This window comes from Rhipicephalus microplus, chromosome X (assembly GCF_043290135.1).
Source record: "Rhipicephalus microplus isolate Deutch F79 chromosome X, USDA_Rmic, whole genome shotgun sequence".
Taxonomy (NCBI): Eukaryota; Metazoa; Arthropoda; class Arachnida; order Ixodida; family Ixodidae; genus Rhipicephalus; species Rhipicephalus microplus.
The window spans coordinates 215,429,343-215,455,923 of NC_134710.1; positions in this window are offsets into that span (position 1 = coordinate 215,429,343).

Below are 26,581 nucleotides of genomic sequence, written 5' to 3' on the forward strand. Positions count from 1 at the left end.
AAAGGGCATGTATAACCGGTCGCGCTGAGTTGACGGCTCGTGACCTCTCCCGCCCGTCGCCGTCTCCGCTTCCCTTGTCCCCATCACTCCGACGTTGCTCTTTCTCTGTCGGCCGGTACGCGCGGAGGACATCGTTCTGTTATGCGGTAAATGCAGATCACTTTTACGTTTAAATCTTGCTTGGCACGTCCTACCAGAGCTTGTTGGTTATCGTTCTCACGACCGGCTATTTTGCTCTGCCCGTAGCAGGAAATCGGCTTGTGCGCCAGAAATCTCAAATACGTGCACATGAACGCTTTAATAAAGTTTCTGGTCACCTCGCCATCAGAATACATTTGCGTAAATTCACAGAATTGTCTACTAATGCGCAGCATTCCAACACCGCTTGCATTTATTTTGCGTTCTTCACAGCCAGGTTCGACTATGAAAAGGCAAATACTTTCGGGTATTTTATTCTTTGTAAGTTTTGTTTTGAGTTTTTTTGCAAGTGGTTGAAGTTGACTTTATCACAAAAATTAAGTGCCTTTACCAATACATGTAATTTCCCCCAGAGGAAAAGCGTAGTTCAGGGTTGGTTTCGCTCTTTTTAATTCGTGTTTCATGAATCCCTGAATGGACTTGAGCATTTCGAACGTCTTCTCGGGTTTAGTGTTCGGGTTTTGGAGGAGATGAGGGTCCTTCCACGCCAAATATCCCAGACAGTACGCTAGACCATCTACTATTACACTCTAAAAAGTAATGGTTGGTCACTTTACTAGACTATTCATTTTTGGAACCAATTTTCTAAAGAAAATTTTAATTTCTTAATTATGGTGGCAGTTAGGTTGCGACGAAACTTCGAAAAAGTGAAATATTATACGCAGCACGGTAAAACGATTCTAGTCGGTAGGAAAAGAACCGCATTTTCTTGTTAAAACGCATTCACCACTAGTGTATGTTAATGTGCTTTGCGCGAAAGCAATGCAGTGTTCTTGACCAAAGTCAGAAATTTTTACAGCTTTTCAACTTTTCCAGAGACAACGCAGCTGCATAGCTTGCTTGCATTGTTGACGGTAAGTGGGGGAAAAACAGGAGTCGCGAAGACAGTAGTTTGGAAGCGCTGGCACATGAACGTTGAAAAATTTGCAATATTGTTTATGTTCAGGCTTTTATCGGTCTTTGTGGCGCTCCATATAAAAAATATACACTTTGGATCATTTCAAAGGGTGCAGAAACGATATTTATTTCTGTAAGTTTAATACGAATCTTTAATTTACGCGAAAAAATATTATTTATATTCGGTACGGCAAATTCCTGGAGAGACCAGCCAGGGGTGAACAGGGGACGGTGCGTCAGGCTGAGGATACGCCTGCAGCGAGCGCTGTGCCGCCACAGAACCACTGCTGCCATCGCGTTGTGCAGTGTTAGCCAAGACACCAACACAACCACACAGCTGGTGCAAACTGAGAAAAAATACCAAGACAGCCATCGCGGTGGCGGAGCGACAACTGCGTAAACAACCGCAGCCCACAGCGGCGAGAGCGCAGGCTTGGAGGAGCGGAAACCGTTACCGGAAGACGGGCTTTCGGCTCGACGCAAAGCGTCGCTGAGATCACCGCTCACCTCAACTCGTCCGTGCGAGTTCATATAAACTCGGGCGCGTTGAGGTAAGCTGAACCCGCCACTCAACTCAGCCCGCCCCCGTCGCGTCCATGTACACGGGGCTATAGTGGCGGCAGGTAAACGACCATATTCTCTCGCACTGTTGTTAGGATGTCGGGGCGCCTCGCTGTCGCATATACACCTGGTAAGCAATGGTGTACCCATCGCTCTTAAGGACGCTTCTAGGAAGCAACAGTTAATGAAAGAACTTACGGGGCCCGAGCGTGGGAACGGCCGCCGACGGTAGGCGGCCGAAGGAGGCAGCACGGCCTGGTATGGGAGAGAGTGTCCCGTGCGGAGAACTTATCCCTTTGCGTGTTTCATTTGGTAAGGAGGTTTTTACAACTGTAGTGCCTTTTATGAAAGTGTTGCTGTGATTGGTTGTGATGCTGCGAGTCCCAACATGTGATTGGTTTTTGTGAAGACTCTTTGTTCGACCAAGGGTTAAAAAGAGGATGTTTGAACTTGAAAAGTGAGCGGAGTCGGGGTAAACAGCGGATCTCACCACGGGAGACCAGGCCATGCAGGCCGAGGGGTATGTCACCATTTTCTATGTTTTGTCTTTGTAACCCAGTGCATTTTGTAAATTGAAGGTGTGTTAGCTAAATAAACCCCCAATGAGTGCTCCCTGAAATCTTCGTGTTGACGTCTCATCGATTGCCTCCGCGGAGTTTCACCCACACATATTCGTCTCCCTGGTCGTCCGATGCGCCTAACTTTGAACAACCCCGACGTTTCGCTACACCGTGATGAAGCGAGTGTTAAGAGCCTTATGTTTTGAACGAAAAACTGACTGGGAAATGTGCTTACCTACAACGATGTTTGCACTAAGAACTGCACCACATGAGACAACAGGGTTTACGCCAGCGGAACTTGTTTACGGCCGCAGACTGCGATCTTCTCTTCGTATGCTGAGAGAGTCGTGGGAAGGTCAGGGTGATTGTCACGGACGGCCATTTTGGCGACACCGCGTCACGGCAATTAACGGGCGCCGTACTCCCCGACTGACCGTGAGAAACGGCGGCGCATGAAAGGGAGCCGAGAAGTGCAAAATGGGGTGCTCTTCTTAGAACGTCGCCGCCGAGGGTTAATCCTTTTGTAACTGTGGCGGCGTCTGCAAGGTCGTAGAAGGCCGCGGTATACCCCGAACAAGGATTAGACTACGAGACACACCGGCTGAGAGCCAAACGTTTGACCGTTCCCATGGGGAAAAGCGTGGGAAACGCTCTGGTGGCCAAGCCGTATGACAACAACCCGACAGGTTGTCACTCTCGCTAGCTGTGGGCCCTCTCCCAATTAAAAAAGGGGTGGGGTCAAAATATTTTTGGGGCGGAGTTTCCCCTGAATTAAGCGCGCATGATTGGACCCAGGTAGAGGTCTCTTGTCCCCAAGGAAGAGAGCGAGGAGACACGAGGGGGGTTTAAGCGCAGGATTTTGCCCTGCTAGGCAGACTAGTCGCTGACCAAGATGGTGTAGAAACAGATCAACAAGCATCTCTTCTAGAAGTTTTTAGTGTGGCTCTGTATCGGCTGGCCTCCTAAACTTAGCCGTTCGTCTAGTTGTGACGCGATATTAACGTCTGCAACGTAGACATCGGGACTTCGCCTCGAGTTAGCTCAACCTGCTCGAAGTCACCAGCAAGCACTAGCCTCCCGGAGCCACCAGCGTTGCAACACCGCCGACATCGCAGTCGTGCCAGAACTCTCTTCGACTTCTCGCATCCGATCGTCGAGGACACAACGCTGCCGGTCATCACACGTATGCCTTCACCTGTTTATATCTTCGAACTTTTTCCTCCGTCGTTCTATTCTTGTTAGTTGTGTAGTTTGTAATAGTTCTCTCTCGTAAGCTGATTTATTGTTCCTGTTATATATCTCTTTAGTTGTATCAAGTGTCGATGTATTTTGTTAGTTGTATTGAAGTGTTGTATTAGATCCCGTGTGCTGCAATATCACTAAAGTAAAGTTTGTTTTGTTTTCCCACGTCTCTGATCTCTTCACTGTCTCTGCTTGCGTACGGAACGAACCAACCTGCTGTCATTCCCGTCGCCAACTTCGCGCTGGCGACGCTAGAGTGGCAGCTTGTAACAGTGATGATCCTGTAGTAGTGGAATATGTCCTCACTTTGTTGCATCGTCTAACAAAAGCCCAAGAACTGACCGAGAGTGCGATGACCAAAGCACAGCAGAAGGCTAAGCTTTACTACGATCGAACAGCTAAAGCGCGACACTTTGCTGTCGGAGACAGGGTCATGTTGCTGAGGCCCTCCCAAAAGAATAAGCTTGAAGTGCAATGTGTCGGCCCGGCCGAAATTACTCGAAAATTGTCTGACACCAACTATGTGGTAAAATTACCAGGAAGTCGTAAGGTACACCAGGTATATCATAACAACTTACTCAAGCCCTATAAAGAGAGGGAAGCCATCGTGAACATGACTTTAAATGTTCCGGAAGAGGTTCCGGCAGAAATTCCTGAATTAGCTCCCGAATTGGACGAAGTCCCGATGGAGAAAAGAGTTGAGAATTTAGTATCAAAGTCACAGCTGACAATGAAGCAAAAGCAGGAATTGCGTAGTCTTTTGACCGAGTTTCAGGACAGATTTGTAAGCGAGCCAGGCCGGACATCCGTCCTCACTCATGACATAGAGCTTACCTCGTCGGAACCGGTAAGATCTAAGACGTATCGGGTGTCACCTCGCCGGCTTGAGCTAATAAAAGCAGAGGTTAACAGGATGCTGGAATTGGGCATGATTGAGCCGTGTGAAAGTGATTACACTTCCCCGTTAATTCTTGTGGAAGTACCCGGCAAAGATCCGCGTCCTTGCGTAGACTATCGTAAGTTAAACCTCATCACCAAGGATCAGACATACCCAATTCCCCACATTGAGGAACGCGTCGAGAGGGTAAGCAGCGCGCAATTTATCTCAACGCTAGACCTAGTGAGAGGTTACTGGCAGGTGCCGCTCACCGAGAGGGCGAGCCGGTATGCTGCATTTATTTCACCATTAGGGACATTCCGCCCTAAAGTGTTGAGTTTCGGCCTAAAGAACGCGCCTTACTGTTTTTCAAACTTAATGGATAAGGTTTTGCGGGGTCAAGAGGACTTCGCATTGCCTTACTTGGACGACGTCGCCGTGTTTTCCTCGTCCTGGCCAGAACACTTGGCGCATTTGAGAGCGGTACTGACACGCCTACGCGAAGTAGGTTTAACGGTAAAGGCGCCCAAGTGTCAGCTAGCACAAGCAGAGGTACTCTATCTCGGGCATGTTATCGGTCGAGGGCATCGCCGTCCCTCTGAAATGAAAGTGGCAGCTATCCGAGACTTTCCCCAGCCCCGAACGAAAACCGATATTCGGGCTTTTCTTGGAATAGCTGGTTACTACCGTAAGTACATCCCTAGATATTCCGACATTGCCAGCACTCTTACTGACGCGTTGCGCAAGACCGAGCCCCAAATGGTCGATTGGGATGAGGAGAAAGAAAAGGCTTTCCGCGTTTTGAAAGCGGCCTTGTCGAGCCAACCTTTGTTTAGTTCACCGGACTACTCGAGGCCTTTCATAGTCCAATGCGATGCTAGTGATACAGGCATGGGGGCAGTTCTTAGTCAAAGGGTGAGGGGGATGAAGAGCATCCCGTCCTCTATGTTAGCCAGAAACTCACCCTTCGCGAGCAGGTTTACAGCGCTAACGAAAAGGAATGTGCGTGCTTGGTTTGGGCAGTCCAGAAACTGGCTTGTTATATTGCCGGAAGCAAGTTCATTGTGGAAGTGGACCATTGTCCTCTCACCTGGCTACAGACCATGTCCTCTAAGAACGGCCGCCTGCTGCGTTGGAGCCTCGTTTTGCAACAATATACGTTTGAAATACGCTACAAAAAGGGTGTACTCCATGGCAACGCTGATGGCTTAAGTCGATGCCCCTGACGCGAGAGGATGTCTCGAGAACTCTGGCATTTTTTTTTTCTGACCTATACAAGGGCTAGTGATTGTTTTTTTTTTTACTCTTTTAGGTGTACTTGTTTGAAAACGTTGAAGACGCGGCTATCCAGGGTTTCGGGTTCGGTGTGCTTCCAGTGTTGTTGTTTTGTGTCACCTTAACGCATGAGTAACATTTTGAATAAATTGTGTATTTCCTTTAATATAAGTTAAAGGGGAAAATTGCCTGGTGGAGTTTGGCGGAATTGTCCGGCGCTCACCGGCTGAGTAGTTGTGTTTTCATGTGCGTATGTGATGTCTGTTGAGCCCACAATGAAGCAGGTGGTGCCCTCTACTTCATCAGAAACGGTCGTCACCAAACCGACTGCCAGCGCTGATCTCTCCGGACAGTGGCTGCAAACCTCAGCCCATCGAGATTTTTACCCCCCCCCCCCCCCCCCCCCGCGCGAGAGACTGTTACGACCGGCCCCAGCGTTGGGATTCTCCGAATGTTTGCGAACCCCTCTGGGAGATCGTCGACGCATTCCCGGGATAGCCTGCACCTGAGACGGCCTTGCAGCCAAGCGAAAACAAAGGTCAACGCACTGGTTTTGCGCTAGGGAACCAAGCAAGGGGAGTTGCGGGGAGAACCGGTTCTTGACCGACTGTGTCGTCGACCCCCACCTCCCCATTCAGGCTCCTCCCTCTCGCCGGGAGAATTCCGGAATCAGCTGTGCGTTCGTGACCATGTTTAGGCATTTTTAGGGCGTCGTGACCATATTTCGGCTTAGAAGTGTGGCAGCTTGGGCTAGTTGGTATGGCATGACGATAGTTATAGCGCGAGAACAAAACGACGACACAGAGACAAGAAGGACACGAAAGACACGAGCGCATCGTGTTAGGTTGTGCCCCTCCATGTGTTGTGAGGTGTATTTTCCCTCCCTCGTGGCCGAGGTGCCGGGGCCACCGTATTGGCTGACGATGCGGACAATGCGCCCTGTGTTGGCAACGCGGCGCTATAAAATGCCGAAGACGTTTTGTATCGCTCTCTCTCTTCTCTCTTTGGATCAGTTGATCACTTCTCAACATGTAAATAAATCTCTGTCGTTCGTTCGGGCGCTTCTTCTCGCTGAATTGTCGGACGATGGATCCTGTGACGGGGCCAGCTACCGAAAACGAGACTGGCAGGACCCGGAGTCCCAACACCGGGATCAAACCCGCAGCTTCTTGGTCAGAAGCCGAGCTCCTTAACCACTGCTTCAATGCGGCGATCTCCTGATCAGCATATTTTCATCGAGAATATGAACCGATGACAGACTAGTTTCGTTGCCGCAATGCCACTTTACCCCGTTCAAAAAGTAATCCCTATATAAGAAGCTAAGTTCAGGCGTGACCACATGCATGTCTCTTTACTGCTGACTTACACGGAACAGGTACTCATGTCAGCACTATACAACAGAGTGAATGAAAACAACGAAAAAGAAAATTCAACGCTAACAAGCGCTTTTCGCAATAATGTTCTGCCTATGGATTCAATGAGCCAAGTGTTTGATGCTCCCTATATAGACTGCCGCCCGCACAGTGTTCGTCAGCTAAACTCAATGATGGTTCATCAACTAAAGAACAGATCAAGGGCGCATTGCTTGTTTGCCTCAAAATTGGAACCAACTAAGGTTGCACGGCAGGCTTGTTGGTTATCTATAGTATCTGAGGTATATCGCATTCGGGAGGGGACAGAGAAGATGACACATAACACATAACGTTGGAACCGACGTTCCGCTGCTCACTAATTGCTGAAAAAAAACAAATGCCGGCACTGCGCCGAATTCTGCCAGCGGTCTCGTACCACATTCGCACGTGGCGGCCACTTTTTCGTCGGTGTTCTTTTTTCTTGTTTCTTTTCATATCGGTACTTTACTGCCATCGCTTGACGTCCATCTTTGTCACCGATAGCCTGCCAGTTGACCCTCAATGGGCGAATAAAAATTGCGAAAAAGGTTGGAGGAAAGGGTATGTGCTTGCTCGGTCATTGGCACATACTTCAAATCTTTCGAAGAAGGGAGGGGGGTGTTTGTTTTAGATTTTACGGCATTTCGCGGCTTCATTTTAGGTTCAGTAAAACGTTAAGAAACTAAAGGCCAAATAAACTGAGCCGCTTATTTAGCGCTCCCTACCTTTGCGTCGTCCCGAGTGAGCAGGCATCACAGTCACCTTTCTCATCAGTAGCGAAGAGCGAACTCATTCATTTACACTGGCTATTAGAAATTTCTTCAATACCAGAAGTGTCTATGGTTACCCTTAGATGCTACAAGCAGCCAAATCAATAACATGTCACTTCTTTACATCCTCCACTGATATCGAGCGAGCGTAGAAAATTTTAGGTGGATGGTGAAGAGGAGGAGGATGAAGGAAGGAGAAAGGACAGGGAGATTAGCCAGTTCTCAGGCCAGCTCCCTACCCTTTGCTGGAAAAGGGGGTAAGGGAATAAAAGGGGACAAAGAAGAGACATTAAAGGAAAAAAAATACAGGAAGAGATGTCAACAGTACCAGCGGCGACACTGCTTACAGTCACTCTCCAAGAACACTTGCCCGCAAGAAGCGCAACGCTCTCAATGCCTTGAGTGCCGAGAACGGCCTCAGCCCGTGTCCTAACATGAATGGACACTGGCCGGTGGTGGTTCGTGACGTATACGTGTTAAAGTATTAGCGAAAGAAGGCATACCATAGAGACGTATACCACGGCAGCTTCCAGCGGCCGTGCGTATACATTACGATTACTATGTGAGTGAAAGTAGCGCGCTTTTTCTAATATGATTGTAGCGTAGTCAAATAGTTGTCGTTTATCCGAGCAGCCCCGTCCCGTGATTTTCCGGCCACGCCAACGACATCTCGTACTTACAGCTTCCATCGCGATACCACTACGCCCCTACCCGTCCGTGATCCTGCAGTGTAATCGATGTGTTTTTTACAGCAGAAACTGTCATCAGATCATAACGGCAGTGGTAGTGGGGCAACTGTCCGCCGCAGCCAAGCGCTATCTCGCGAAAAAAGAAAAAAAATGTGGATGTTTAAAAAAGATTGTAGCAACGTTGGCCACTCTAACTGACTATCATCTGAACCTTCATCACCCAAGCACTACCACCCCTCACAGCGGGTAAGGTTCCATGCCCATGAGCTCACTTTTCAAAGTGATGGCGTCAACCCAGTCGAAAAATACTACCGAGATCAGCTGCCATGCTTTGCTGCCACCCGACGCCTACCTAGCCATCGGTAAGAAGCCACTTTGTGCTCTCGGCCATGGCTCTGGGGATAGTGATGGTGTTTGAGGTCCTTATATATTACAGGGAAACTGTTACTATACTTTGGCATCGTAAATACACACCGCCACTGACGCTGATGCCCGTGACAGCTATCAGGCGGAACAAAAAAATGTAATTAGAGAAAAAATTATGGAAAGAGATGCGATAGGGACCCGGGCTTTGTGCGTGGCCATTGAGTATTATACCACACAACAACGCTGCTGCCTGAAAAAGAAATCCATCGCAAAAGCACGTTATACAAGTGTTATATTGGGCAAATAACCGCGCTGACTTATGCAACGCAGCGTCCTAGAAGAGTAAAAAATAACAACTAGGCGTCACACAATGCAAAATGCACAACGAGTCAGTCATTGAATGCTTCGAAACTATCATAAAAGACTCAGCCATAATACTTCATCGTCATCAACCACAGCACAAAGTGCGCATAATACCTCACATGTGTGTAGCGGGCACCTCGCTGATCTGCAGAATAACGAACAGTGACACATTGGGTGCTTCCCTACTTCTTGAAAGTTACGATGGTTTATAGCGTAGTGGGTACCTTGCATGCGGTCTTCCCCAAGAGAGCTAACGAGCTCTGGAAAGGCCGCTCTTCCAGCTTTTGTTGTGACTGTCCTACGTGTTCTGTGAAGGCCTGGAGATTTTTTGTCGTTTTTTAACGCGTGGATAGCCCAACCTGTTGAGAGCGAGGGGACGTGGCGCAGCGACGATTCCCTGTTCGTTCACACCAGCTCGGCACGCAGAGGTTCTTGAAGGGAAAAAGGAAGAAATACGCGTGGTGTCATTACTATCTCTTTCTACGGAGGACACCTCCACAACACCTTACAAGGGAAGGGGAAATGGGAATGAAAGGGACAGAAAAAAAGGTAAGAAGAAGGTTCGAAAAAAAAAACATTATATCTGCCCCACGTACGCACGCACGCAGGAACACCCGCGCGCCACGCGTAGTCGACTGAAAAGACCGCCGAGAAAGCCGGGGGTACAGTGATGTGCACGTTTTAACAAGGGCAAGAGGAAGAAAGGGGATTTCCAAACTCACAAGGTGTGTCCGGTTGGCCCGGAGGAAGCGTTGCTTGAGAGGCCAAACAGATGAACCGTAGACTGGAAGGCGAGCAGAGGCACAACACCAAAATCGTGCTCACGAGAGCCAACGGCAGCAGGGCCCTGATCACCGTACGAAGTCCCGAAGCAAGACCGGTTGCAATGTCATTCCTGATTGTGATGTCAGGATCCGGCAAAGTCGTGGAAGCGGGGGCAGTCGTCGTCGTGCACTTGAGGAAGGCGGCCGAAGCCGGCGGTTGTGAAAAGGCGCGCGGTGTCTGAGTCGCCGTCAAGCGCTTGGTGACGACGACAGAGGCCAGCTGAGTTGTGGAAGAGGGCGAGGCCGTCTTCGTGTTCGTGGGTACGACGGGGGCACTCATTGTAGTACGAGGAGCGGCCTCCAAGGTCGTGCCGCCGGTACCGACGAGCGCATCTCTGAAAGAGCGTCCCTTGATGATTGTCGCGCTGCTACCAGTGGTCCTCGTGTGCCAAGGCTTGACGGCGACTCATGGTGCCGTCAGTTGAGGTCATGATGCCCACTGCCTTGCGCTAGAGTTGCCAGGCTGGGCAGCGTGGCTTGGTTGCGAAATGTTTCCCGCGACAGTTTATGCCGCGAAAATGTTGTGCTGCACGTGCACTGTCCTAGGGCGTGCTTGACGCCGCAGCGCAGCCACCGTTCGTCTCGCGAGCAGGTGGCGGTTGCATGCCCGAAGCGGCCGCTACAGAAACACTGCAGATGCCGGGGCTGGCCGCGTCGTATACGACTTAATAAATATCACGTCAAGTCCTCGCTTTTCATGTTCGAATAGGCTTGCAAAAAAAAAAAGCGTGCATGTGGTGAAACATATTCTGAAGAAGACCCAGCATTCAGGAGGTGATTTTAACCAAAGCCTTCTGAATTATCACGCAAGCCCTGTGGAGTGCGGCAGTTCCCCTTATGAACTGCAAATGAACCGCCGCCCAAGGTCTAGTCATCCAGACTTTAATTCATGGATTTCCAAGCCGAAAGGTCACAAAACAAATTCTTTCAAACAAAAGAAATTCTTTCAAGTGCCCAGCCAGGGGACATCATTCGCCTGAGGAATGAGAAAGAATGGTCAAGAAAAGGGATGGTACTCAATCAGGTTGCGCCTCGTTCCTCCATAGTACTCTCTGAAGACGGTGAAGAGTACAGGCGATATAGACATCTTCAGCAACGTCGAAAGCCTAGAGTTTTAGGAACCTATACGATGATGGGATGGCAAAAGATGTGCCGCCACCCCGCGACTCAAAAGTGCCCCGAACGCCTGAGCAGGATTACGATGGCATTGCTGGGTAATCAGCTTCTGTAACTGACTCAGTAGTTCCAGACATCACGGCAGAAAGCACTTCCGACACACAGCCTGTTCGAAGATCTCTAAGAACACGTCATCCACCTAGTTTCCTGTCCTACGAGTCACGACAACCAGTTCAAGCAGATCTTCGAGATGCAGTGTTGACCAACGCATCTTCGCCAAGAAAGCAAGGTGCAGTGGACATTGCATAGTTGTCTAGTAACCTTGGGCTGCATCCCTTTACGAGAGTTCTAACGAGAAACCGGCACTTGCTTATGAGACGCTACAGGTGCCACTGCGTCGTGTGGTCTCTCGTGTCCGGGAGCGTCTGTTCTTATAGCATGGCTAAGACCGAGTGCCGGTTACATAGTTGCCCTCTATGCTACTCCGAACGTAGCATAGAGTGCAATGCACTGATCTGTAAAGTAAAAAAAAATGTATTCATTTGGTAGCACTTACTCTTCGCGTTCGCATGCGATAAAATAAATATTCAGAACTCATGTCGTATAAGAAGAGCCATACTTTTTATATAAACTAGAGCTGAAAAAGGAAAAATACGAGGGTTCTTTTAAAATTCGCATAGAAATGGCAGTATACTGTGAGCGAATGTTCAGTTCGTGATAGCGGTGCTAAAGTGTAGTTTTTGCCCTACTTCAAGTCTCTTCATCTCCTTCCCGAGGCGTTTTTTTTTAACGCTGTTGTGAAACAAAAGGAGAATGTCGCCTGTAAGACATGCGAAAACAAAGCGATCAGCGGGAAGCTATAGCGGATAACGGTGTTCAATACTGCACCTCTCAGCGGCTTTTCCTCACTGATACGTAAGCAGCAAACCATCGCCCCTCCCCCCCCCCCCCTCAATTTTTTCAAAAAAAAAATATCTGAAAAAGAAACAGATGCCTTGCACGTATTGTGAGTGCTTGAGAACATCGTGCTTTTGCACGATTCATCGGGTCTGCTCCAACGCGCGTAAAAACCGTGATGGAAGAAGCGTTGCAGAGAACGGTGTAGAGGTGGGAATATATATATATATGCTTGCGCAGGAAAAATCGGTGTGAGGACACGAGGCGGTGTACTTTTCGGGAAAGGCCGAGTTTAAGGTAACCGTGCGTGCCGAAGGAGCACACCGGCGTGCGCGGCCGATAAGCCGCCGCCACGCACGGCGAGTCACCGCTCATCATCCATCCGCGGCAGCAGCTCGGGCGGCCGCGCTGTCCATCACGCGGGGCATTCCTCCGCACATCTCCGACGCGCACTCGACCAGATTGCGCGGCACTTTGGAGCGCGCTCTTTTTCGCTCCGTCTATACCGTTGCGAGACTCCGATGAGCGCTTTCGAGCCGATCCTTTTCTTTCCGGTTTCCACTGGTGACTGCCATCGACTCTTTTGGGGAAAAGCGACGAATGGAAGTCCAAGATAGCGAGAAAAAAATGCCTTTCCGTTCTTTTCCCCATCATGGCGAGCACTCTTGTCGGCTGCTTCTCTTTGCAAATCCTCCCTTCTTTCTTTTAATTCTCAATCGTCTCAAGTGGTGTACACAGATTTTTTTCAAAGCAAAAAAAAGGTGGGGAATGAAGGGGAGGGTTAACGCAGCGCACGTTGAAGCAGATCGCCGACTACAAGCGATTTGTCTCTGTTCCGTGGCCGCAAGATCTGCAGAACATAAGCCGAACCACGTCGGAGAATTCCGGGATATTGGCTTGGAAACGCATATGACAGCGATCGGTTTGCAGTTCGGCCGCTGGTTCGTGTGGCTCAACTGTTACCGTTGGGTAGACTTGAAAATGAGCCATAACTACAGCTGTATTAGTAACCAACTATTGCCATACGAACAAATTTTGTCGCCAAATTTGTAGTCGAACAGTAGTATTCACCACAACGCCAGTCCAGCATCATTTAGTCATATCTAGTTTAATCTAATCAGTCGAATATAATTTTGTTGCGGATCTCTGTTTTCGTCAAGTTCACACGAGAGCACGTGCTGTGCATCTCGTGTCAGAAATGATGGCGGCCGAAGTGAACAGCGTGCTAGCCACGCGTTCACCAACATGCTTGCAACTTGGTCAGATTGATCTAAGCCGAAAGACGCTAGTAAACTTCATATGCTTTTACTAATTATATATATGGCTTGTACACTTGAAACATTTATCCAATTGATTGATTTGTGGGGTTTAACGTCCCAAAACCACCATATGATTATGAGAGACGCCGTAGTGGAGGGCTCCGGAAATTTTGACCACCTGGGGTTCTTTAACGTGCACCCAAATCTGAGCACACGGGCCTACGACATTTCCGCCTCCATCGGAAATGCAGCCGCCGCAGCCGGGATTTGAACCCGCGACCTGCGGGTCAGCAGCCGAGTACCTTGGCCACTAGACCACCGCGGCGGGGCAACATTTATCCAAATTAATTAAATTGTCATGCTCTTGGCCGATCCCCCATGGTGGGCGAGAGTTCCTCAGCGAAAAAGGACTTCATCACTCTGTCCTGGCAGGCACATCGCGCGTTGCGGTGACGCGCCTCGATGAGCACCCGACTGCTGGCGTGGGAGGACATGCGCTTGCATCGGCTGGCATGTCTTATAAAGTTGCAAACGAAGCATAGTCGATGGGATTGCATACTATTTTATTTGTAAATAAGAATAAAAATGGCTATTCAATGTCCCATAATACAAGTTAAAAAATACAGAAAGTAGCCACGGCGCCAGCCTAAAATTTTAGTCGCCAGAAGGGTCGTGAAGCAACCTATTCGGTGCGGAATATCCGGCAACGGCCACCCTAAGGTGGTTGTTATTCTACAATAAATGACCACAAGGTGATTTGAGCATCACCTAAAGGGGTCCTGAAGCAGCAATTATTTCACTAGAAAAGCGTATAGCCTGAAGAATTTAACACTGCAAAAATTTTAAGAATCCGTCCAGCTCGAGTGGAGCTACAAAGGTTTGTCGCATGCTGCGATTGCAGTGTCTCTTCTCTCGTCCCGACGAAAGTGCTGGAAGCTAAGCAGGGAGGGATGGGAGGGGAAAACAAAAAGGTCACGCGCGCCTCATGACCTTGGATACTTTGGTTCTTTTTTTTTCCTTTGAATACGCGGCTTTTTTTTTTTTTCAGTGCGATGGCGCGCACACGCGTGAACAAGTGACAGCCCCCTCGCGGTGATCTCTGTAACAACCGAGCCCGCCATGTTCAAATCAGCCAATGGCTAATAGATTTGTGTGATAATAATTTACGTGTGATTTCTGAGCCTCTTCCGTCATTTGTCGAGGGAAGAGAAAGCAATCTTTAGCTGACTTTGATAATTTATTGGGAATTCCAGGCCGCGTGCTGCGCATTAACGTTTGGCTCGCGTGTTCTCGGGAGCCTCTACTACCGATCGGCAGTGTTTTCTGACCCTGCTCAAAAAGTGTGGCGGGGCCGCTTTAACCCGAATGACACGGAACCTGGGAACGTAATTTGAATGACCTTTAAGATTTTCAAACCACTGCATCTAAACCCCAGCTTCATCGCAGGTCCATCGCACAGATTTTTGTGTTAATGAGTCAGCAGCAGTCTGCGAAAATGTGTGCAGTTGTATGCCACGTTAGAGTTGTAGGATGTCCGTAGCAACGACTCGCTTGCCCTCCGGCGACGCTCACGTTCACGTGCAATCAAGGGCGTGCGTTCCAAGTGTGCAGCCTGCTGAGTGTCCTTGGCGGGAAAGGAAACCTGCATTTGTGATGCAATGGCGTCCTTTCCCACCTCTTGTACCTCCTCCTCACCCTAACTAGACACTCCCACCCCCTTGCTCATACACGGCTACGCTATGCTCTACCATACTCCTACTCTTCCCACTCCTCCTCAGCCTCGTTTCCCTTTTACCATCGGTATACTGCTCTACCCATAACTGTGGTGTGATTTAACCTCCCCTACTGCATTCCCACTTTCTCACCCTTTGGGAACCCTCACTACACCAATACTATACGTGGCTATGCTATCCATGATCTTTTCGGCTTGACGCAATACGTGTGTATGCTACACTTTACCCTCTCATTTCCTCCTTTCTCTCCTCATCCTCACTTGGTTTTCCTGCGTCTTTACTATATCATATTATACATGGCTAGGCTATACATAGCTTGGCCTGCGTGACACCATACATGGCTACACTCTGCTTTAATCTTTCCTCTGCTACTTCCCTTCAACCTCGCATCACTCCGCTTCATCTTCACTTCCCTTTTCCGCCCACTATACATGATTTCGCCTGCGTGACGACAAGCGTCATGAGACGCTTATGACATGCTCCTTTCCTCCTCTCTGATCACTCTCACCCTCACATCAGTGCCTTCTCGATTGTAGAAACCTGGTGAGGAATTCTCCTCGATTTCATGTTTTGGAATATAGTAGTGAGGGCCTTAGAATTATGCTATCCGAATATCACGCACTTGCACAGAGGTTATCAAAATTCACGCCTGGAGCGTTATAAGAACAGGACTCTAACACACTTTTAATTAATTCATTCATTCATTCATTCGTAATTTCGAGGTCCAATGAAATCACAGCAAGGTGTGTTTGATGACATGCTTGAACGGAAAAATTAAAACCATGGTTATGAACTACATAAACGATGTAACAACAACAAAAAATATGAGGACACCTAAGCAGTTCTCATGAGCTTATCTCGTTATTGTTTTCTTCCATGTATTTTAATTATTTGATTTCACTACTGACCTTCACTTCATGAATATAACAAACTGACTGTCCCGTCACCCGCAAGGGCCTGGGACATGTACTGTTCAGCACAAGCGCATTGTGGTGGTCTCTTTCTTGTCCTCGTCTCTCTCTTCTTCTTTTTTTTTTTTTGAGCTACAATTACGCCAATATATACATTTGAAGTGCACACGTAAGGGCTCGTTTTTCCGTGTTTGACACAATATTATTGGAATCTAACAGACAATAATGCCAAGAAAAGTATCTTTGCACCCACTTTTCCTTCTTCACATCTACATTACTATTGGGTCTAATAACTTCCCCTATACGTGCGTGCGTGCGTGCGTGCGTGTCAGGGTCTTCAATACTGAACTTTTGATTTGGGCGAACCTTTTCTCGTGAAGTGAAAGGACAACGTGCGAATGATTCACACTGTAAGCTGATAGCGGCCTGAACAGCCTTAGGCCGTCGAGTAACCTGATCGCGCGGTAAGGCACTTCGGCGTTTATATGTGATTCATCGGACATTCCAGCCTTCTCGCTGGTGGCGGCGTTAGTTTCTAGAAAGACTCATCTGCTTGCGTGTGCACACTGAAGGATAACCAACAATGTTCAATTATCTGGATCATTACCACACATTCTGGTGCGGTTTGTATACAACGCACCAGAATGCACAATACAGCTTCAGGAAAAATCGATCGACTGAGCTTGCTCTACTTGATCAGAGAGAGTTCATTTTGAATAGCATAGCATATAAACAACTAGTACTTGGTATCTTTATCGGTTTCAGCAAGGGCTTCGACGCTCTGAGTAGAAGTTACTTTTACGTAAGCTAGATTTATACGCTATAAGAGGTGTTGCCTTAGACTTGTTTGACTCATAGCTAAGTTAAAGGAAACAATACGTGTGTATAAACAATTTTTCTTCGACAACTAAACCAAACTATCTCGGTGTACCTCAAGGCAGTATTTTAGGTCCATTTTTGTTTAATTTATACATTAATGACATAGTAAATATAGATCCTTCAGCAAAGTTTGTTATTTATGCTGATAATACAAGCGTATTTTTTGCACATGATGATACTGACCAGTTGATTGAAAGTGGAAATAATATATAAGAGAAGGTGGGCATGTTCCAGGTGGGAATATATAGGGGGGCATGTTCCAATGGGCTATCAATAAACACGGAAAAAACCAAAGCGGTTATGTTTCGAGCAAAAGGCGAGCAGGTACAAGTAACTTCTCCGCTCCATCTCAATAGCAGCCTGGTTCAAATAGTGGATAATGTGAAAACTTAGGTGTTGTATTTTCAAACAACATGCTATGGGACACACAAGTAGAGCAAGTAGCAACAAAAACGGCACGTGTACTTGGTATAATTTATCGCAACAATCATCTACTTCCATTAAAACAATTCCTATTATTTATCATTCTTTGTTTATGTCCTATGCTAACTATTGTTTTATACTATGGGGAGACACAACACAAATAAATATTGATAAACTCAGTAGACTTCAAAATAGATTCCTAAATGTTACTGCTAAGAAAAAAACCTTACCAATCAGTTATATACACGCAACGAAAATATAAACTAATCAGTTTTCAATATTTTTACAATTACAACATTTGTAGGAGTATGAAAAAAATAGCTGAAGCAAAAAACTGTGCTATCTGATTTAGCCAACCTACAACTTTCGGAAAATAAATACGATACCCGTAAGCATAACCCCTGGTTAATACCACGGTCACGCGCAAAATATGGTGACCAAATGATACGCTATGTTATTCCCAGAATGTTGAAATATTTAAGCAGCATTCATGCAAATATAGATATTATGACCACAAAAAATGTTACATCATTGTTCTCATAAATATTCATGATGTCGTTTACCCTTTCGTACCAGTTTGACCTCTTATGCATTCTATAACACAGGTATACACATAGCCTTTTCATGGGAACTGCTGTGTCTGTTTTCGTTTAGTATATGTAATTGAATTGATCGACGTTACCATATTTCTGTATAGTATGTTTTTTATTCGTATGCCAATGCTTCCGATCCATTCATTTTAGGTAGCGGGAGCTAGTCAAGCTGTTTTAATACAGCTTTTACTCCCGCTATCCTTCATGTAGGCTCAAACATGAAAATAAAGATTCAATTCAATTCAGTAGCATCACTGGAAGGCGGCAGTAACGTAAAACGTAGGAAAAAAAAAAGAGCGCATGTGACATTGCCCCAATCTGGTGATGATTGATATTTGGGGTTTAACGTCCCAAAACCACCATATGATTATGAGAGACGCCGTAGCGGAGGGCTCTGGAAATTTCGACCACCTGTGGTTCTTCAACGTGCACCCAAATCTGAGCACACGTGCCTTCAAAATTTCCGCCTCCGTCGGAAATGCAGCCGCCGCAGCCGGGATTCAATCCCGCGACCTGCGGGTCAGTAGCTGAGTACCTTAGCCACTAGACCACCGCAGCGGAGCATTGCCCCAATCTGAAAAGGCACCCTACCAACTCTTAAACTGAAGATGAAAGTGAATACACAAAGATAGTACAATACTAAAGCAAAAAAAAGTTCAGAAATAATGCGCAGAAAAATGATTCCAAGTCTTGCGCGCTGTCATTGAGAGTTCGTCATGCCATCCGGAATAACCTCCTTTCTATTGGGCGCTGAGACGTCAAGGCACCCTGTATATAGAAGCATAGCCAAAGAAACTCCTCGCCAAGTTTCTTCACCATATAGACTTCCAGACCCACACACAGTCACTGGATTGTAATTCCGTAGAGTATCGTCGATGATTATAGCGACGGCTGTTTATGCTCTGCTGGCTCTTTACGCACAGGAAGGTGAGCTGTCGAGGTTCTTCGGAACGTTACAAATAAGCGGTAACGTTAAGATTCTCTTCGTCGTTGGCAGTTGACAGCATTTTGTCGAGCGTCGTTGCCGGGTTCCTCCATAGACCAACTTGTACGGTGTCATCTGCGCCGTTTCTCGTACGGCCAAGTTGTGTGCGAATGTGATGTATGGCAGGATGGAATCCCACGTCTTGTGCTCAATGTGGACGTACTACTCTGCCAGCATGTTGGCTCTGATCTTGTTTTGATGCTCAGTGAAGCCATTCATCTGCGCGTGGTATACGCCGTGGTCCGGTAGGGACATGACCGCGGTTGTATCTTAAGATCGTGTTAGATCCACAGTAAAGGCCGTACCTCCCCCTGTGATTTCGGCCTCTAGGGCTCCATCACGAAGGACGGTGTTGTTAATAAAGAAAGAACTTCGCTACCTCGAAAGGCAGTGCTCAATATTGACGTAGTGGATGATGTGAGTAGCTAAGACAATCTATTTATTTCCATATGTAGCCGTTGGGAACGGCCTCCGTAGGTTCACCCCGATTTGCGGGAATGATCAGCAAGGTGGTTCGATCAGTTTAAGAAAGCAGACTGGTCTTGTTGGCGGTGTTTTGCGTCGCTCACAGTCTCCGCAAGTCTTTACGTAGCAAGCGACGTCAGCGGCAAGGCACAGTCAATACTACCTTTCTTGTATTCTTGCGAGCATCGGCGAAAGACGGAGGTGCAGCCATCAGATTGTCATATAGGGCCTGGAGGACTTCTGTTCGCAATGGTGAGGGCACCATGAGATTGTAGTTGGCACGATGTAGCGAGAAGTTCTTTAGGAAAACGCCGTTTCGCAAGCAAACCAACGCCAGTCATCATGGAAATGCCTTCGGGACAACAGCGCTCCCGCTCTCACGATATTATAGACGGGCCCTGAGTTGACGGTTTACTCGCTGTCATTTGGCGAAGTCGTCAGAATATATGGTTATCAAGAAGCAATAGTCGACCTGGTCGTCTATGTGGCACTGGTTCGACGGGGGCACAAAAGAGGCAGTCGGCGTGAGAGTGTTTTCTTTTGGACTTGCATATGACGGTATAGTGTCGAATTCTTGAAGCCCCATACTACACCATATGTGAGGCGACCTGAGGGGTCCGTCAAGTTAGCTAGCCAACACAAGGCGTAGTGATCACTCACAACTTTGAAGGGCCTGCAGTAGAGGCAGAAACGAAACTTTGACGAGGCCCAGATGACGGCAAGACACTCCTTTTCCGTTGTGGTATAGTTGGCTGCTGCCTTGGATAGCAACTGGCTAGCATAACTGATAACCCTATCCAGTCCATCAGTCTTCTGCACAAGAACAGCGCCGAGTCCTACGATGCTTGGGTTGGTGTTAATTTGAAATATAGGTGTATACATATAAGCAGGCAAAATGACAATAACAGATCCAATGACAAACAATATTAAAACAAAGTCACAAGAAAAAAATGCATATGAACATTTGAGGTGACAACATACGTTTCCAGGCTTACGATTTCTGTCGCGTGTGTTCGTTCTTTATCACGTTGGAAACACGATTGATTCTATATAATTTGAGTCCTCTTCATCCGAGGCCTTAAAAATTATGTGCTGATATTTTTTTTTTCATTTGATCAAATATGCCACCTTCGCGCACACGCATTTGCATATACAACGCGGAGCAGATGAAAAAACGACAACCCATACATAACGCGAGTGGACACTGAAGTGGTCCCCAGACCCATCCCGTGACGCTGGCAGCGCCATAGTCACTGGGAAATCTTTCAGGGTATCGCTATGTTATCGCTTTTTTTTTTCGTGCGCCGCCACCGATGAGATTTCCAATTACTCGCATCTCGAGACCTCGCATCACCATATCCCTTCTAAGCGCTTTGAATGCGCTTGTGTTGAACGCACAGCGGGCGTGGCCGGGCATTTAGTAGCGCCACAGAGCAATAGCTCGTCGCTTTCCTAACAAACCATTCAGATGCGAGAAAGCATACCTTAGCAGCGACCGAGCGTGGTCTGGGAATCTCGTTCATTTTTGCATCCCGGGTCGAAAAAAATGTCGAAGAACGAGATTGTATACGCGGCTGCTATAGAGTTGGCCGCAAATAATTTGTCCCCTCGACCATAACACTCGTTTCTGCAGGAACTTGCGCAAATGATGCTGGAAAAGACCTCACGCGAAAGGATATTTTCCCTTTTCCGTTCTCTCTGCTCAGCAATGGAAAACAACTTGCTGCATACGTTTCAGTTTGTTCGTTGTGTTTGGAAGGCGCAGCACCTCCACCAAATGCGATGATGTTTATTCAAACGGAGGAGTCGCAGCGAGGTCGCGACGGAAAATGGGCGTACGGCAAGTCTGGCGAAGGCGGCACAGGTTCTCGCGCAATCAGAGCACGGGGTTTTTCGTTCTGTTTGGAAGGCGCATACGCGTTAGTGCGTATGCTCCACTACAATTGCTTTATGTCTCTACCTGTTGAACATACTGTGCATGTATTTCAATTAAACGTGTCGAGCACTAGAGAGAAATCCAAGATTTGTTAAAATGATAACTGTTTACTGGTAGACATCGACGGTGACTGGGGCACCATCAATTTCCATTGTGTAAAACTAAAGCGTGACTGATAGAATGCACATGAGCCCCTTGTGATATCCAATGGTATCACTAAAAAATATTAAGCGTATTTATAAGAAAAAATGTTGCTAATACGTACTTTGTATTCCGTTAAGCGTACCTTGCAACATTGTGAGAAATGTTCATAACAAAAATATTATGTATATTCACTGTGAATTGTAGTCACTCCGGGGCCAGTGGCTGTTGGAATTAATTGAATTTACGACATAAAAATAAAACACTATTTTGTGATCCGGGCTTTTTTTTTTCTTACCGTCCTAAAAACGTACGGTTTTCTCACGTACTGTATCCAACTGCTCAGATCTATAGAAGTTCAACAGATACTGTTTCTTAGGGGAATTCGCAATAATAGTATGAGCGGTTTCACGTCTCAAAAGTGCGATATGATCGTCAGAGGCCGCGTAGTTGAAGGCTCCGGGAATATCGACCATCTGGTGTTGTTTAGCGTGCACTGACATGGCACACAATGCACACGGGCCTCTACTATTTCGCCTCCCTCGAAGTGCGACAACCGGGATCGAACCCGCGACCTTCGGGTCAGTAGCTAAGCTAGCACCCACTGATCAACCGGGGCAGTCTTGAGAAAATATGTTGCCGGCCTAATTGGTTTAGGACACTTTCAGTGCACAACATGATTCAACTAATTTACTATGCTGCTTTAACATACGATTTAAACCTTTTTTGAACTATGCTCTTGCTGACCGAACCGCTGAAGAGTATTGTGCCGAGAAAGCTTTCATAAAAGTGCCTGACGAAAAAGTTTAAATAAATATAAATCAACAAACCTCACCCCAAGCTGCTTACGTGCTGCTAACAACAACAACAACAACAACAATAACAACAACAACAACAACAACAACGACAACAAAACCTTTTTTCACGGCAGAGCAAGATCTCAAGAACACGCCCCATCGCGTGTCAATATAGTGCTGACACATTTTGATAACTACGAACCAATTAGAAAATGCAACGCTTTCGCAAATTAAATACGGCAGTAGCCACCGCACGCCGTTCACCCGTACGTTGGGCTGTTGGTGTTCCAAACCGACACATAAGTACGTCACGCGCAATTCAAGTTACCCTACACACTTCGAGTGAGTGAGTGAGTGAGTGAGTGAGTGAGTGAGTGAGTGAGTGAGTGAGTGAGTGAGAGGGAGAGATTTGTATTCCTGTTTTATCTCTCTCTATTGTTTTGGTTTCTTTTGAATTCTCAATTTCTATAGCCCAGTTCAGGGTAGCGCATCGGAGTGTAGCGTCTGCGCGACCTACATGCCACCCTTTTCTTGCTCGCTTCTTTAATATAGACCGATGACTTACATGCTGACATATCATCCCCATTCTGGTCATTCACTGACGACTCCACTGACAATCCCACTTTCCAAAATGGTCATCTGATCCACAAATGGCTCAAAACTTGGCAAATGTCCATTACAGTCTCAAAGTTCAAGTTAATTTATTTTAGCTGGAACTGCATTCATTCAGTGTTTCGCTATTTGGTCAGCAATAAATTACACCACCTGCCGAATCATGCTCCTTTGCGCACGTCCCGATGCATTCACAATTCGCTCAGTTTCGTGCGCATCCATGGACAGATGATTGATCTCCCTTTTGTACCGTGTCGAAAAACTTATAAGCATCGTGCAAACCCTTGTATTAGCCGAGAAATAATCCACATGAAGCGTAAAATTAAAAGGCTTCGCAAGAAGCATGTGCCAATGACACCCCAGCTTAAAGTACTGAAAGACAAACTACAAACAGGCTTGGCACAAGCAAGAAACACTTTTTATAGTAATACGCTGACTGAATTTCTTCAGAATAGCCCTCAAAAATTTTGGAGGTATTTAAGCGAGTCTAAGACAGGGAGTAGTAAAATGAAGGTTAATGGTGTAATAATAACGGACGCTCCTACTATTGCTGAACATTTTAATGCATACTTCCAGAGCGTTTTTTCTCAAACCGATGATTATGAACTTTAGAATTCATTCGCTGACTCAGACAATGACCTATTAGTGACGCAAGAAGGCGTTTTGCACATGCTATTACAACTTGATCCCAAAAAACCTCCGGGGCCTGACGGCATTCCTAATGCTTTTTTTAACCGCTACGCTGAATACTTATCGGACTTCCTAACTGGACTTTTTAATCTTTCAATTGCTACGGGGGAAATACCGGCTGATTGGGGTATAGCACGTGTGAAACCAATTCATAAAAAAGGTGACCCCTTATCATTTGACAATTACCGCCCTATTTCTATTACGAGCAGTTGTTGCAAGCTTCTTGAGCACGTTATTGCTAATTACGTCTATGAATTTCTCAGTGAACACAATGTACTATCAAAGCATCAGCATGGCTTCAGAAGGGGGTTATCTACTGTTACCCAGTTAGTTACAACTGTCCATGAATTTTCACGTGTGCTTGATGTTTCTAGGCAAACTGATGTACTGTTTTTAGATCTTTGTAAAGCCTTTGATAAAGTGCCACACGGGAAATTGTTACACAAATTACAGCGTATTGGACTACCTACAAAAATTGTTCTGTGGATTCAGGCTTATCTTCAAGATAGACGTCAGTATGTAGTGATTGGTAATTCTTCATCGACTGTTCTTCGTGTGTCCTCTGGAGTCCCACAGGGAAGTGTGCTAGGGCTACTTTTGTTTTTAATTTATGTTAATGATTTAGCTTCTCTTATTCCTGAAAATGTGTCTGTGCGTTTGTTCGCGGATGATTGCGTCATTTTTAAGCAAATTTCCTCACCGTGTGATCATGTGGCTTTACAAGATGCACTTATCGCTATCGATAACTGGTGTCAGAACGGGGGCATGCAGTTAAACACTAACAAAACTGTGCTTCTGCGCATCACCAGGAAGCTAAGCCCTAGTCAATTCCACTATACTCTAAGAGGCACTAACATAAATAATGTAGACAAATATAAGTACTTGGGCGTCACACTCTCAAGCAAATTAACTTGGTCGACCCACTTAACTGACATTACCACTTGTGCATTACGTAAGCTATGGTTTCTAAAAAGAAAACTAGCATCTGCACCCTCGCGTACTAAAATTCTAGCCTATAATGCCTGTGTTCGTTCTAAGCTTGAGTATGCTTCTATTATCTGGGATCCGCATACCAAGAAAGATATTATGAATCTGGAACGTATTAACAGAAAGGCTGTAAGGTTTATTTTTGGCAAATATCGTAGGTTTGATTCCCCGACCAACTTAATGCAATTAAACGACATTTCTACTTTAGAAGCTCGGAGAAAGTTCAGTCGTCTTTCCTTTCTTTACAATTGTTTGTGTGGTATTGTAAAAATTGATCTCCCTGACTGTGTTAAACCGCTCTCAGTACGACGTACTCGTCATTGTCATGATCATGCTCTAACCCCAATTTTTGCCCGATTAAATGCTTTTAAATGTAGTTTTTTTCCTAGAACTGTCGATGACTGGAATTGTTTGTCGTGTGACATCTTTCATTCTAATAAGTTTCTTGGTGACCTTGAGCGTCACCTTCTTTCTTAAGCTTTTGTTTCTTTTGTATTGTTGTCTGTTGTTTTGATGTATCCACTCCTGCTTGGGCCAGCACATTGGCCTGCAGTATTGTGAAATAAATAAATAATAAACTCAGGCATTTCACTCGTCATCACTGCCTCGTCATCATTGCCCATTGGAAGGGCTTTCGGAACCTCATTACATCCATGTGTTTCTCGTGATAACCTGATGACGTTTCCTGTTAGTGTTGAGCAAAGAGCGCTACTGTACTAGTTGAAACGTTTGTTTTGTTACCTTTTTATTAAACACTGTCGTTTTTTTTTGTTACTCCTTTTACTTAGTGTCCTTCAATAGGCATGTAAGGTATTATAAAAAAAAATATATCGCATGTGTCAACTTCAACACAAATGTTAATATTTGTTGTGCTTATATTTATATTTTCATCTGAATGAAATGTCCCGAAGGCTGTGTTTGAGCTCAGTCTCTCTGCCACCACAGCCCGCTGCCCTGTGGCCACTGATGCAAAGGTGCAAGCTCTACACCTCTTTAGCCGCTACTTATCGAAACTGCTGCACGTGCAGGGACACAGCCAAAGCTTCAATCCAATTCCCTCTTCTGTTGCTAAACATGAGTGCGACAATTGACCAAGCCGGCGGTCGACGCCCGTACATGGTCGACATATTGTGTATTCTGTTTTCCCCCTCTCCACAGAGATTCCAAGAAAGCTCCATAAAAAAAGAACGAAAAAAAAATAAAACACAGGAGTGTCGCCTCCGACAAACCACGTAGCTTAGAAGCCCACCAGCTATTGGTCAGTGCATTCATTAACCGCGTGAAGAAGGCGTCGCGCGACATACGCAGGCCGGCACGCTGAGCAGCGTTTGTGAATTGGGCCGCGAGCGCCCGCTGCAAGTGCCTTTGCAAAGCCGTGCATGAAACCTGGCGATAGCTGCCCGCGTGTCCGCCGACAACACCGGCCAAGAAAATCCGATCATCAGCTCTTCTACACATACATGCTTCGAGGCGTCCCCTCTGAGATGTTTATTCTAACGCAGCGAAAACATCGCAGGAGCCAGCCTTTTTTTTGTTTGTTTGTTTTCGTCGATCCCAAGAAAGATCACCGTGGCAGGCTGCGCAGCGCCAAAAGAAAACCAGCCATCCCCGAATGTTCGAAAGCTGCCTCTGGTAGGTTCGAGCGTGAGCGCTTCAACTTATCAAGCTTTCCAGATTTCTGCCGCATTTCGCCGCCAAGTCGCCTATGCTCTGACTAGTTTCTCCTTTTCCGTGGAGTCTAAAAGAGTGCGCTCGCACTATCGCTGTTTTTCACTCCCTATAGGAGAAACGTGTACTTCAGCGGCTGCGCAAGCAACCGTTGCGTGGGGTGATGGCTGTGTTGTCGATCAACAGAAACTGCGATGGCAAGCCACATGCGTCAAAACACAAATCACGTAGCGGGTAAGGAAGCCGGAAAATGACGCAGAGTGCTTGAATTCATCGGATGCAAGCCATAAGGTAGCCCTGTCGAAATCACCGGTGGACAATCAATTTTGTGCCGAGTTTTCTTTGGTTGTGCTTGTCGCCTTCAATGGGAACAGCTTTTAAAGCAGAAAATTAATGCGGCAGTGGCTTATAAAGCTAAGAATTGCAGTAGGGCGTCTTTAAAGACGACGACACCGAGATTCCACAAAGGCTTTGGG